General features: G+C 35.2%; 1 long non-coding RNA gene across 1 annotated transcript in view; it reads right to left on the bottom strand.

The window, feature by feature from the left end:
• Positions 1–14875, bottom strand: part of LOC113455852 — an 85023-nt gene extending 70148 nt beyond the window's left edge. Inside the window, exons 1-4 of the long non-coding RNA XR_003376798.1 lie at positions 14785–14875; positions 10840–10878; positions 8393–8509; positions 5225–5399 (exon numbers count right to left, since the gene is read on the bottom strand). This is a non-coding gene — a long non-coding RNA (uncharacterized LOC113455852). The remainder of the gene's footprint in view (positions 1–5224; positions 5400–8392; positions 8510–10839; positions 10879–14784) is intronic.
• Positions 14876–15081: the final 206 nt, after the last annotated feature.

Raw genomic sequence — 15081 nt, 5'->3', positions numbered from 1 at the left:
AGAGAGAGAGAGAGAGAGAGAGAGAGAGAGAGAGAGAGAGAGTAGCATAGTTTAAGGAACACCTTGTAGCTGACAAAAGAGAAAAATGCTGGAAACTTACTGGTAAGCCACAGCCTCATGATTAATAGAAATGGGTTAATTTAAGATGTAAGACCTGGCTAGAAATATACCTGAACCATCAGCCAGCCTTGTAATTAATATAGTTTTTGTGTGATTATTCAGTTCTGGGAGCTAGGAAATAAAAGAGCAATCTCCTCTTATAAAGTTAACATAAAAGAGTGAACTGAATGAAAAATATAAGAGGATGGAAGTACAATAAATTATCTCAGCTGGTCATTTTTTAAATGGTATTGATAAGCTGAATTTAACCTCTAGAACCTATATAAAGTGTGAGGAAGAGAACTGACCGACACCCAGAATCTGTCCTCTGACCTTCATGCATATGACATGCCACATGCACCCACACACTGACCAAACATACACATGCATTCACATATTCACATGTACACAACAATAATAATAGTAATAAAATAATTTATAAACAGAAGTATACTACAGAGATGGACAATTCTCTCCCCAGAGGGCACAGGTTATTAAATTAAAATCTCAGTACCAAACCCAGAATACTTCTCTATGAATGTCCCAGAGGCATTCAAAATAATGTAGAATAGTAACATTCCTCTTGGTTTTCCACCATACAACATGGTCAGACCCTATTGCCAATGATGCTACTCACTTCGGATGCAGGACATAGAGAAGACATCCTCAAAATAAACACAGGAAATGCACTACTGTCGAGTTTACATCGTGCTAGAAGATACAGCACAAGCTGACTGGGGAGGAAAGACAGCAGTGAATTTATCCTTCACTGCTACAACACTGGCCTTCCTGGTCCCACGTGCCTTCTGACTAGTGCAATTGTGGTATGAAAATTATAGGGATAATCAACTGCTTTCTGATTGGATACAGACTGAACAACTACTGCATCTTTGTCCTTTTCCTATTGTAAAATCTATTGCTATTGTTTTTGCTAAATGGCCATGTTGTTCAAACTGCCTTCTAAATATTTATGTCTTTGCCCAGTGATTTATGTTGAGTTTAGCTTATGTTACCAAAAGTCCTTTTACAATAGTAGATGTCTAATGCAGAAACCCATAACTGGTAAAAAAAAAAAAAGTACCAAATATAAGTATCTTAGAGTATTCAACTGTGAATGCACTATCTACACCAGCTTCAACAATAAAATGGAAGATTAAGCAGACAGAATAGAAAACTATGAAATGCTGACTTCTGGGTATGCCATTACTAATGAACACATCTCCACCCAGTATTTGTGGTTTGCTACACAAGAACAAAACAGTCAATGTTTAGCATATACGGTGATGGCTCCCTGATTCCTAGTACCTAGCAAAGGACCACTGACAAATGGTGGCTACTGAGGGACAAAGCATCACTGTTCTTGGGTATCTGACCACCAGTAGATCTCTCGTACCACACTGAAAGGCCCCAAGCTCTTGGGCATATGAACAGTGGCAACTGGACTCAGAGTTTATTGATAACTTTTAAAAATAGGGTGTGAACTTGAGAGCAAGATGCTGTGGAGGTATTAGAGTTGGTTGGAGAGTTGTGGTTGATGAATATAATCAAAATATGTTGTATAAATATATGCAATCCTCAAAGAATAACAGTTTTTAAATAAAATGCATGAAAAGTATTATTTTTATGTTTCCCATAAGTCTGTAATTATAAACATTATAGATTTTCGACTGGATAATCTCATGTGAAGTCATCTAATTAAGTGAAAAAAATTATTTGAATTCACAATAAAATACTGTCTAACACTCATATGGACATTATTTACCTTGGATTCTAGTTTCACTAGAGATCCACTTGCCTCTGCCTCCCTGGATTCAATGATTCAGGATGTAAAACTGCGCCCAAGCCACACAGTGAGACCATCTTAGTGAGCAGAAATATTGAAACAGTCAGAGGTCCTTGTTTTCAGATTCAATACAGAAATGCATTCATGCCTTCTCATTTGTATGGTTGCCTGAACAAGACCACATAGGGATGACACCAACACCAGTTGGCATGTTAGTGAGGCCAGGGAAAAATCCCACATGGTCCCAATCTTAAGTGAAAAGATACAAGACGTCAATGGCTGCTGAGAAAGGGAATGAATGGTTTATAAGTCTTTAAGCATTTCTTGCTAAAAGAGGCAAATCCTGTCTAGAAAAATCAAAAAAAAAAGAGGCAAATCACACAGGGAAAAACACATAAAAATATGTATATAAATTGGGACATATTTAAAATCTCAAAAAATATGCTAAACTCTTGATTGTGGAAGAGAGGAAAAAACTGGCATTTATTTAAAAAGGCACAGTTTAAACAGTGTGATAGAAAATCTGAATGCATTGTGACCATCTATGAGGAAAAAATGTTAAACCTAAGACACTAGATATGAAACAAACAATAACTGGAAAGATGTGAACAAAACTAGATAACGTTATTTACGTGAAACAACAAAGCACAACAGCTGATTTCACTAATAGGGTGCTAACCCATCGAGCACCACATTAAAAAAAAAAAAACCTCTGTGTTGTTTAAACATAATCAGAAATGCTGATGCCAGAGTATAAAGGAAGTAGAAAGGAATGTCAATGGAAAAGTGATTTCATATAATTATATACTCTCAAAAATCCAAATCAAATTTAAATGCCTATAGCTCAGCATTAAATAAAAAAATTAAAATGAGTATGCTCACAATGAAATAAAAGGATTTCTAATTGTTGAAAAAGAAATACTGTACAGTAATTAATAATTCAAATAATAATAGTATAAGTACTTGGGCAAAAAAGCAGCAATTACATCTTTCACCTGGGTTTGATTCAAACCCTTTAGAAAAATAAAAGCAGTGGAGGAAGACTTTTCCAACAGAACACACCAATTATCTCAAAATTAAAAGGTATAATCTTCCATTGTTACTTACAACTATTCACATTAAAAATAACTTACCTTTTGGGACTAAGACCTCATACCAAACTTAGTAAGTCCTGCTTAGCAAGACAAACTATAAACTAATAAATTCTATTTGCTCATATAGGCAATAACACTTCTGTCATTATTAATATCTTGTTGAGGCAAACAGATAACTTAGAAAGCAGTTGGTTATCAGGAAGCACATTAAGAACCTCACCACATCCTCATCCATGTTACAGTATTGCATGCTGAACTGTGCCCATTCATAACCATGTCTGTACTCTAAACCACAGAAACCCAGATCCAAAGGTTCACCTTTCAACCATGACTAAACCCTGTTAAGGTGATGTTTTCCCTTGCTGCAGTAAGTTTAATAAACTCAACGTTGCTGGATCATAGCTCTTTCAGGTGGTCTTTTGGAAACATTGACCAGCAGCAATGTGCTATCCAACCTAAGGGGTTCTCTTAGACATCATTTAAATCAAGTGTGGGTAATATTTCCACAATTTTAAGTGCTCTGAAAGTACCAGTTTGTGGACTTTTATCAGAATAACCAAAATCAGTATCAGTTGGCAACAGGAAAACTAGTATTTGCAAAGAATTTTGGGTCCATTCTGAAAATAATGCATACTAACATGGCCACTTAACCTCCCCAAACCAAAAAAAAAATTAAAAACAAAAAACAAAAAGTTTTAGATACATAAAAATGAACGAGTAAATAAAAGAAAAACCCAACATCACGGTGAAAATATCAACAGTAATCAGATATTTAATAAAAGAGACATTTCTTGTCCTTCATTATAAAGACAATATTATTTAAAAACAGTTTCCCCAAATTAATTTATTAAAGTTGATGAAATTGCAGTCTAAACTGTAATTTCTTCCAACACGAAGACATGTGAGACAGGAGGCAGAAGAGACACACATCCACAGAACAAAAATGGAGCCATTCACAGATGACAATACAGCACAGGTGCAAGATGGCTTACAGATAAATGGGCACTTATTGGCAAATAATCATAAGTAATGGCAAATAACTTGGCAGCTTTAAGATTTCAAAACAAAATTCTTTTCATGACATAAGAATTTGACATAAAAAACACAAAAGAACTACGATTAACAAAGGAGTGGGGCTTTATGGGCTTACGATATTTTTGTTTTTCAAAAATGACATGAAACTCAGAAGCCATAAAAGCAAACATGGTTATAGTTGGACATGTAACAATAATACACATTCTTATAACAAAACGAAGTTCAAATGTGAGAAAAACATGTAATGTTTGACAATCCAAATCTTATTTTTCTCCAAGTGTAAATATGATCTTTAAAAGATACTAAAATCTCCAAATACTCTCAAACTTTGACATAAAGAAGAAATTAAAAATACAGATGGCTAATAAACATGAAAATGATCAAACTCAAAAATAAAATAAATACAATTTAAGACAATTGTTTGGACTAACACATTGGGAAATATCTCAAATATTTGTAGAACCCATTATATGTGGATTATGAAGATGGTAGTCTAAGTCATTGCCATTGAGGAGAAGGCTACTAAAGCTCATTTAAAAGGAATTATGATTATTTAAATTTTTTGAAGTGTTATTATACTTCATTCTAATAATTTAAGTGCTAGGTAATTTTATTATAATAGAAGGGACAAATACATAATTGTTGAATATATATTTATATATATGTATATGGAAGTTCATTTCACAGAAATTTAGCACCTACATAAATGCCTATAAATGAGCAATCTTTAAAACATTTAATTCTATTTCATCTACAAATTAGTTATGCAGTTATTCAAAAAATGATGTAGATATTAATATAGTACTGAAATAGGAAAAGCTCATCAAAAGATCCTTAAACAAAAGTAACAATTTGTGTAAGAGTATAGGCTGACTGTTAGAAGTCCCCCCCCAGAAAGCACGTGTATGTTTCATATATTTGTCTGCTTAAGAGCATTTATATCCATTCCTTAATAGGGGAAAACTGTAGAAAACTTTTGACTATTTTGAAAGAGAGGAGGTCCATAATTTATGTATTAATCATATAAGTATACTTTGAGATTTTTTTTAAATCATGCAATTCCTTTTTAATATGTCATATTTTAAAAATTAGCAGTGTATATTTATAGGAGCACTGAATGTTTCCACTATTTTGAGCTTGTGCAATATTATTTCCTCTACTGAGGCTCCTGGGATTGAGTCAAGTGGCAGCAAGGGAAACAGTCACCACGCACAAATTAAAGTTTCATCGATGATATCCCAACATGAGCATTTCTCAGTTAAGCATTTCTTATCTGCAGATGGTGTCTGCTGCTACACAGGAAAGAGACATCAGCAAGTATAGTGACGACTGTCTTGAGGAATCTGCTGGTGGAAGAGATGGCACCGTCCATAATGTTTCCAATGCATCTGCCAGGACAAAGAGGGAAAATTGGCAGGTTAGAAACACATGTGCTAAGGAGGCAGAGAGCTGGAAAATACTTTACTGTACACCTGTATGTACTAGAACTAATTGTCTTATTATACACAGAAACGCACTTGTCTACAAGTTTGGAATCGTGCTGCAATCAGAAAAGGTGCTTCTTTCTTTCTTTCTTTCTTTCTTTCTTTCTTTCTTTCTTTCTTTCTTCCTTTCTTTCTTTCTTTCTTTCTTCTTTTTCTTTTTCTTTCTTCTTCTTCCTTTTTCCTTCTTCTCATTCTTATTGTTCTTCTCCTCCTACTTCTTTTTTCTTCTCCTCCTCCTCCTGCTCTTCCTTCTCCCTCCTCTTCCCCAACCTCCCTCCTCTTCCCCCCTCCTCCTCTTCTTTTCCTTCTCCTATTCTTCTCCTTTTCTTCCTTCTCCTGTCTCCCCTTTTCCTTCCTCCTCCTCCTCATCTTCTTCTTCTTCTGCCTCCTTCCACTCTTCCCTTCTTCTTCTGGTTAAAAGTAACAGTCCACATCGAGGAACTTTGAATTTTTTTGTGGATTTTCTTCTTTTTTTTCACCTTTCTTCTGTAGCTTAAAACATTAGGTCAATGATATCACAAAAAAATTATTTGTCAAGTTTGCATTTTTTAATTTTAGAGACTATGTTGTGTCTCACACATAAAATAGTCTTCCAGTCCCACAATAGAAACAGTCTTCAGAAGCAGGTTAGCTAATTTGATAGGAGCAGAAAAAAAGTCAACTAAGTTCTTCATAGTCACAAAACATGGGCCGCAGGAAAATCAAAGAAATTCTTCGCAGTAACAACATCAACTGAGATGCAGAAATGCTTCAAAGATGTGTTTTAAAGAAAATTAATTATTCGCTGGTTATACAGTTTGATCAATAGAGTCAAGTAAAATATTCCCAAATGTTATCCATTTCAGGAGGTTAAAATTTCATTTTATATGGAGATAAAATTTCTAGAAAGACTTCTAGAAAGCAAAGACTACACTTACCAAAAACCTTACTGTTGTTGTTTAAATGATAATGGCCTCCATTAACTCACATGTTTGAATACTTGGGCCTCAGTTGATATAACTATATGGGAAGGAGAAGGAGCAATGGTTTAGTTGGAGGAAGTGTGTCACCTGAGGTGAGCTTTAGTGATTCAAAAGACTCATATCATTACCAGTGTGCTCTCTCCCTTCTGCTTGTAAAACAAGATGTGAGATCTCACATGTTCTTGTTGTCATGTCTTACTCTGCCATCACAGACTCTAAACCTCTGGAACCATAGCACAATTAAACTCTTTATTTTATAAAATGTATTGATTTTTTTGTGTTTTATCATAGCAATAAAGAAATCAAATAAAACAGAAATTGATAACAGGTATGATGTATTACTATGAATAACCTGATTAATATTTTTGCAGGAGTATGGAATGTTTTAAATCTTTGGACTAGAAAAATGGTAGACCACTGTAAAAAGAGCTTAATATGCTATCCAGGAAAGAGTAGTGGTGAGAGCAATCTGAACTATAGAGGCCTGCCTCAAGAAATTTTAGAAACACTATTATCAAATGGAATATAAGCAGATCTTGTGATATTTACACAAAGAATTTGGATGCCTAATGAACCTGTCCTAAGAATTTACCTAAAGCTAAATTGAAAAGTAATGAACTAATGTCCTGAAAGGTGTTTAAATCAAATCAATATTGTTTATGTAAGGTAATTATTTTAATCACGTTTGGGCGGGTTATAATGTAAAAGAGTGAATGTAGCAAAAAAGAATATAAAATGTACACTGAAGAGAAAAGGGATATGGGGAAGTTTACTCTTGGAACCAAGGCTTGTGCTGAAAGAGATAAGGATATCAAGAGGAGGCCTAATCCAAAATGTAATAAAAGTAAAGATTTCCCTTTAGGTCATGACATCAGCCAGCTAAGCTTTCAATTTGTTATCCTAAAAGGCAACAATAAATAAAAGTTGGTGCAAATAAAATTTAAGAGGGCCAGGCTCCATCCTAAGTGGGATCTAAATTGGAAGGAACATCTATGTGGTTCTGGTTTTAGAGTCAAGAGGGATACACAAAAAAGTTGTAGAATTTTCCTATGGTTGAAAAGAGCCAATGAGACTATGTAAGAAAGTCCCTACAGAGGGGCCCTGAGAATGGGAAAGAGACCCTGAGAAACCATGGCATAAAGTGGTGAAAATTAAGATTGCATAATATTGGAAACCCCAAAGTATTGCACGTGACAGAACTGTGGGATAGCTGCACAGTAGAGTAGAAGATGGGAAACGTAACCAGTCCGAGGGATACAAAAATGTTGCTAATGTGACGAAGACCTCTGAAATCAGACAAAGAGTTACAGGGTTTGGAGTTTGCCCTTCTGGGTTTTAGTCTTGCTTTGGTCCAGTATTTCCACACTATTCTCTGATTTATCCCCTTTAGAATAATAATGCATATTCTATGGCATTAAATGTCAGAAGCATGTAACTTGCATTTTGATTTTACAGAGTGGTGTAAGTAAAAGATTACTTCACGTGTCAGAAGAGACTTTGGGCTTAAAAGCAGTATTGAGACTGTGAAATATTATGGGGCTTTTTTAGGTTGGACATTTTGCTTCATGATATGACTATGAGCCTATATAAAGACCAGGGAATGTACTGCATGATTTGAATGAGAATGTGGCCCCCACAGCTCATGTCTCAATTGTTTCACAGATGGTGAGCCTGCTGGGGAATAATTAGGACTGGCTTTGTTGTAGGAGCTTTGTCACTGGGAGAAGTCCTTGAAGTTTCTTGATATTTCCAGCGTGCTCTCAGTCTCCTGCTTATAACTTAAGATATGTCCCCTCAGATCTTCCTTTCGCCATGCCTTTACTTCACCAACATAGAACCTCTACAACCATGAGCCCAATTAAATGTTTGATTGGTTTACTAAATGATCTTTTTAATATTTTGTCACAGAAATAGGAAAGTAAGTAATAGATATACCTTTAGAGTATGGCTTTTGTATAATATATGGTGAAAAATGTTGGTCTGAGTAGTCTTCATTCACATATTTCCTGGTCTTAGTCATTCCCTGTAGAGACTTCTGGAGTAGGTCTTTCTCTGAGTAGAAAGCAAAAAAACAAACAACATTTCCAATGACACAGGCAAATATAGATGAAATCTCTAGAATTCACTGTTTCTTTTATTTTGATTCCATTTAAAAGCTGTCTTTTATTTATACAACCCTGAAGCCATAAGTATATATTCCAATTATCTATATTTGTTTCTGAGTACACAATCAGGTCCTTCACCTCTTATGCACTCCAAAACTTAGTGGATTGAGTCCCAGTAAAATTCATGTTTCTAACTTTCTTTAGAAAACATTTATCTCTCACTATTTAAAGAAATATGTTATCCATGGAGTAACTAAATAACCTTCTCATAGATTTAATTATCAATAAAAATTATTTAAAACTTGCTCTATGATGAGAAATGTCCTATGCCACAAAAAGTAAAAGTAAAAATATGTGACCAAAATTAGTCAAAAGTTCATTCAATTGATTGATTATACAAATACTGGGCTTAGATGTAATAGTCTAAAAGATGGAGATTAAATCCAAAAAGAACTTCCCAAAGCAGGAATACTCATTATGACAACAAAGCTATAACTCTTTATAGCTAAACACATTGATCTGAAGCTTGGATAAGATTTTATGATGTCTGACTGCAACCAAATGTCATCAAGATTGAGTACAACTGCTAACAACACCCATGCATCTTCAGTCCATTTCCTAAAAAAAATGTAGGTCCTTGCTCACATAGCCATCACACCTAGCAGATGTCCAAGAAACTATAAATAGGAATGGACACCTTGACTGAAAGAAGTTTCCCACTTATTCTGCATTAAGGTCAGGGTATTAACTGCTATTACATTTTAGGGTATATCATCACCCAAGAGGAAAAACAAACAGCAACATATGACAAGAAAGTACACTCTCTCTTGTACTTTAATAAAACATTCAGGAAGTATGAGTATGGAGTGTGAGTAGATTTGAAAGTAATATGTTTGCTAAATATTCTGTCAGACATCCAAAAATTCACAAACATTCCATTTAAATATAAAAATTGTGTATTAACAATATTTGGGAATATGGGTATGGTTCTCTTCAAACTGCTTCCTGGTTTTGTTGGGGAAAGTATTTTCTTTTGGGGGATTTTCATAGAGAACTTTCAGGTGGTCTTGTTCTATCAAACCATATTAGTCTGGAATGATTCCACAGGTTCTCATCCTCTGTGGAAACAATAGAAGAACCTCTTTTCTAAAGCAACATAGCCTTAGACTCAAATTTTGAAGACAAAATACCTTTAAAGTATATATGTTGGATACTTAGATCCTTTACAGTAAAAAAAATTCAAAGAAACACAATAATATATATAATCCAGATTCTCTGTGTCTTTTTCATCTTTTCAAGGCTTTTTAACAGGAGGAGCGGGCTGCTTGTTGTCCCCCCAAAATAATCACACAGAAACTGTATTCATTTAAACACAGCCTGGCCTATTAGCTCTAACTTCTTATAGGCTAATTCATACATCTTAAGTTAATCCATTTTTATTAATCTGTATATCACCACGTGACTGTGGCTTACCAGCAAGATTCTAACCAGCATCCATCTCAGGCAGAAGATCCATGGAGTCTGCCTTTTTGCCCTTCTTCCCAGCTTTCAGTTTTGTCTACTCTGCCTACCTAAGTTCTGTCATATCAACTAGGTCAAAGCAGTTTCTTTATTCATTATCCAATGAAAGAAACACACAAACAGAAGGAATTGCTACATCAAGGCTCTTTTTTGTTTTTACTATTACTTTTTAATATTTATTTTATTATCTTTACTCCTTTAATCTATAACTGTCAGTACTCTGTTTCTTTAAAGAATTTGTATTTATCCAACACTGTGATTCATTTAGAGTTCTTTTATGTCTGGGTCTGTCCTATTGTATATCTATAATTCTGTGTACTCTATTACTTTAGAATAATCAAATAGATTTGAGATTTCAATTCTCATCTACTTTAAAATGTTTCAATAACAATCACAATCCTCCATATCGCTTTATGTTTAAATGCATTATCTATCCAATGTAAGAGTGAATCAACAGTTTATCCACTTAAGAAAACTGGAGGGAGTGGTATTATGGAAGAGAAACAAAGACAGTATCTCTCACACAAGTAGAACTTAACTGGAGGCCCTTAGATTAAGTATTCCCATCTGTACTCACAGGAGCACAGAATTCAAATAATGTCAGAGTATACAAGAAGTTGGTCTGTTGAATTTTGTATGTATGTATTTGAGAAATAAAATGCATACATTGTAAAAGGAAAGAACTATCATTCAAGCAATAAGGCAATTTCTGATTGTTTAGAATATTACCAAAAGAAAGGCAGCTTGCATACTTACCATCAATCATTCTTTGACCCCTGAACTTCATAATGCTTCCTGTTGAACAGAGTTTTGAAATCATTAAGGGCCAGAGTAATATCACATTACTGTAAATGTATGGATCTGTATCAAATATAATGTATTTGGTGATAAAAATTCTTACTGACATATATATGGATGGAGACCCTAGCCAGCTAAGTTTATAAAAGTACATATCATTGTAGAAGATATATAACTGTATGTATTTATAAAACTAGGAAGACATGGGGCTGGAGAGATGGCTCAGTGGGTAAGAACATTGCCTGCTCTTCCAAAGGTCCTGAGTTCAATTCCTGGCAACCATATGGTGGCTCACAATCATCTGTAATGAGGTCTGGTGGCCTCTTCTGGCCTGCAGATATACACATAGATAGAATATTGTATGCATAATAATAAAAATAAACATTTTAAAAAAACTAGGAAGACACATTTTTATCGAACATTGAAGTTAAGATAAGGTATGGCATAAGCAATGATATGACTGACTCTAAATGGATAAAGAAATAAATCTTCTATAACCACTGTTTCCCACAAAGCTTGCTACTTTTGAGCTTTAGGGTAAAACATACAAGAAGTAGCTTGCTCCCTCTTATCAACATCACTTTCATCTAAAAAGCACAGGCAAGATCAGAAAACTGAGAAGATAAACTTCCCTAGCAGGATACTTAAAATGTTGTTGCAGGAAATTTACTGATTGAGGAAGATCATTGGTTAATAAAGAAACTGCCTTGGCCCATTTGATAGGCCAGCCTTTAGGTGGGTGGAGTAGGCAGAACAGAATTCTGGGAGGAAGTGAGGCAATCTCCATGCCTCTCCCCTCTGGGCCAGACGCCATGGATCCTGCCACCAGATCAGACATGTTGAATCTTTCCCGGTAAGACACCACCTCGTGGTGCTACACAGATTATTAGAAATGGGTTAAGCAAGGTATGAGAGTTAGCCAAGAAGAGGCTAGATATAATGGTCTAGGCAGTGTTTAAAAGAATACAGTCTCTGTGTAATTATTTCGGGGCATAAGCTAGCCAGGGGGCCAGGAGCCGGGTGGCAGGAATGCAGCCCGCAGCTCCTTCTACAATTTACCAGTTATTTTCTGGGTTATCTATATAAGTTGAACAGTTAACTTGATGAAATAGAATCATTTACAAATGTTTTATAAAATACCAGTTTCAGAATTTCCTCATCACACCCAACACAACACTCACAACACTTATAATTTCCACCTATCTGTCAACGCATTGAAGACCCAGTGAGGGCATGTAAAAGTCTCTAAGAAAACCAACATAAACAAAGGAATTAGAAATAAGATTAGCATGTGACTAAAAATGTCTAATGGAGCATATGAATATGGAAGAATTTGCTTCCATTCTCCTCTAAGGGTAAGGAAAGAAATTTTATTTAAAGTCCAGTGTGTAAGTGTGTAAAATTACTTTAGCTTGTGAGAAAACCATAAAGAAATAAATTTGAAATCTTATGGAGTAGTTGGCAAGTGGATTAAAGTCTACTATGAAGATTCCAAATATAACATGTTTCTTAGGTTGATTTTTTTCCCCAGACTTCTTTTATTTACTACAAAAATAAAAAGCTGCGTGGTAGTGGTGCATGCCTTTAATCCCAGCACTTGGGAGGTAGAGGCAGGTGGATCTCTGTGAGTTTAAGGCCAGCCTGACCTATAAGAGCTAGTTGCAAGATGAGCCCCACAGCTACAGAGAAACCCTGTCTTGAAAAAACAAAATGCAAAGAACAAAAGGAAAGAAGAAAAAAGGGAGGGAGGGAGGGAGGGAGGGAGGGAGGGAGGGAGAGAATGAAGGGAAAGGAAGGAAGGAAGAAAGAAAGGAAGGAAGGAAGGAAGGAAGGAAGGAAGGAAGGAAGGAAGGAAGGAAGGAAGGGTGAAAACAATATTCAGTTAAAAATGAGGCAGTTTTTCTTGCTGTAAGAAAAGCAAGCATCATGGAAAAAAAATCCCAATATCTCAAGAAAAAGAGTGAATATCTAAAATATAGGCTGGAACAATAACTTTTTCCTTTTTCTCTCTTCAAGACCTAATATTCCAGTGTCTCCTTATACATATATATGTATGTATATATATATTTGTTCTATAGACTGAGTACTACGTACCATTACTGTACTCTAATCAAGTATATAGAGATCACTACCCAGTTTAGTTTTTCTTATTTATGTAAGCATGTGGGTTTCCAATACTACTGTTCTTACTGGGTGTACAAAGGGAGATGGAGACTAAGTTCTCCATCTGTGTTTTACTTTGTCTGTTGGTCCTCCTCTTCACAGACTTGATTTCACAATGCATTTTTCTAGAATTTTCAAAAATGTCAATTATGATAGCCATCCCTGAAATACAAGTTTTGTTCGTGTTGTTTTGTTTTTTAAGAACCTTCAGAAAAAGACCAGGATCTAAGCACTCTAGAACACATTGTGTTGGGACCTACTGACTGGCCACATACAGTCATGAAGACCACTCCCACGCAACAGCAATAGAGCATCTTTGTTGCACAAACAACATCTTACAGACTATTATTGTGTAATAATTAAAATGATAATATGTCAGTAACTTAAACAGGAAATTATTTAGCAATTTAAGAATTTTTAGTAGTCCCTGAAGATGTAATATCAGATATCACTCTTGATATTTTCCTTCTCATCTCATGCTGAAGTAACAAACTTTCATAAAAATTCCAGTGCTTTGTCCTTGCTGATTTTTGCCAACAGCCTAATCCTTTTGAAAGATGAGACATTAGTTCTCCTACTTACAAAATAAAAGGATTCACATGTGGCTCCATGTTAACTCATGGCCTACAATACTCTTCAATAGTTAGTGTGTTTGTCTATAGCCCCCTGAACAGATCAAATATTTTCCAACAAGTTCTACCAGGCAAATTAAATGGAACCATCCTCGGAATGGTTAAGATTCCATTAATAATAATACACAGCAAAATCTGCATTTTCGAACCCAAATCAGGCTACCTTAAAATTTAAGGCTTACACGATTCATTAATTGTCAAAGAAGTGTCCAAAAGCCATTATGGAGGAATAAATGAAAAATTTTCTAAAATTGATTCCAACATTCATATTCCATGAGCTTGCAAAGCTACCAGTTTACAGAGGACAAAAAGGGGTATGCTACATAACATTTAACAAAAAATGCTTACAGAATTTCAGGCAGAGTTCACAAAAATTAAAGTAAATTTGGACTCTATTACAGTAATGGGATGTGGGCACAGTAGACAAAGAAACACACTGTCTCTCTTATCATGACTCTCTAACCTCGAATTAAGAGTGAGGTTCCCTAGCCATCTTTCTGATGTCTCAGAAATGTTCAGGCAAGCCAAACTCCCCTTCATCACAGCAATGAGGAGGAACATTTTCATCAGTGTGCACACATAGTTCCCATATATGGGTCTTAAGAAAGAAGTGTCCCGCAATTGCAAAAGAGAATAAAGTGGCAATCTTATTGTATTCACTGTATCACTAGCAATTTTCCTAAATACTTGGCAATGATAATATTAACAATAGGAAACAGTAAAAGAAACTAGAGTATATCATTGTGTTCTTTCTCAGAAAAAGGAGCTGCTTCAGCGTTTCTGAGCATGACAATAAGAAACACATGTTAAGTGTGGTATCAGTTCGGACACGAGTGAGCTTTAAAAAGTTAAGAAAGAAGATGGTTTAAATTGAATGCTGACAAATAAGGCATTTTAAGAAATTAATCATTTTGTTCAGGTGCCAAGGAGATTTATCTTTGTCAGTCCACATTGTCAGTAATCACATTCATAAAAGTGACCTTGAACCTAATATATCTGGCAGCCCGTGAGTCATGTTACGTAGTTGACGACGAATCCCATGGTTACTTTCCACAGGCAATGCTGTGGTTTTCTGAGAAGAATTACTAACGTCATACGGGTGTTATACCTTGTTGCCATTGAACCTTGAAGTAGTTGCTGGTCTCATTATATTCACTATCATTTCTCTGTGCTTCTCAGTGATGCATTCATGTTGAGCTGCAAGAATGGAGAAAAAGAGAGGAAAAGGGTGCAAATCAGATATTAACTGTTCAAACCGCCTGTGAGGCTCCACATTGTTGGCACTTTCTGAAGCCTATCTTCATATATTTTTCAATGCCATTTGCTAAGTGACAGAGTTCACATTCTCCTAATTTCTATGTTCTTGATTTTCTATTTCACTTACAGGGAAAGGGTGTTGTAAGAA

This window comes from Microtus ochrogaster, unplaced genomic scaffold (assembly GCF_000317375.1).
Source record: "Microtus ochrogaster isolate Prairie Vole_2 unplaced genomic scaffold, MicOch1.0 UNK196, whole genome shotgun sequence".
NCBI lineage: Eukaryota > Metazoa > Chordata > Mammalia > Rodentia > Cricetidae > Microtus > Microtus ochrogaster.
Note: the sequence above shows the minus strand (reverse complement) of the source record. Positions and strands in the feature narration are given on the sequence as shown.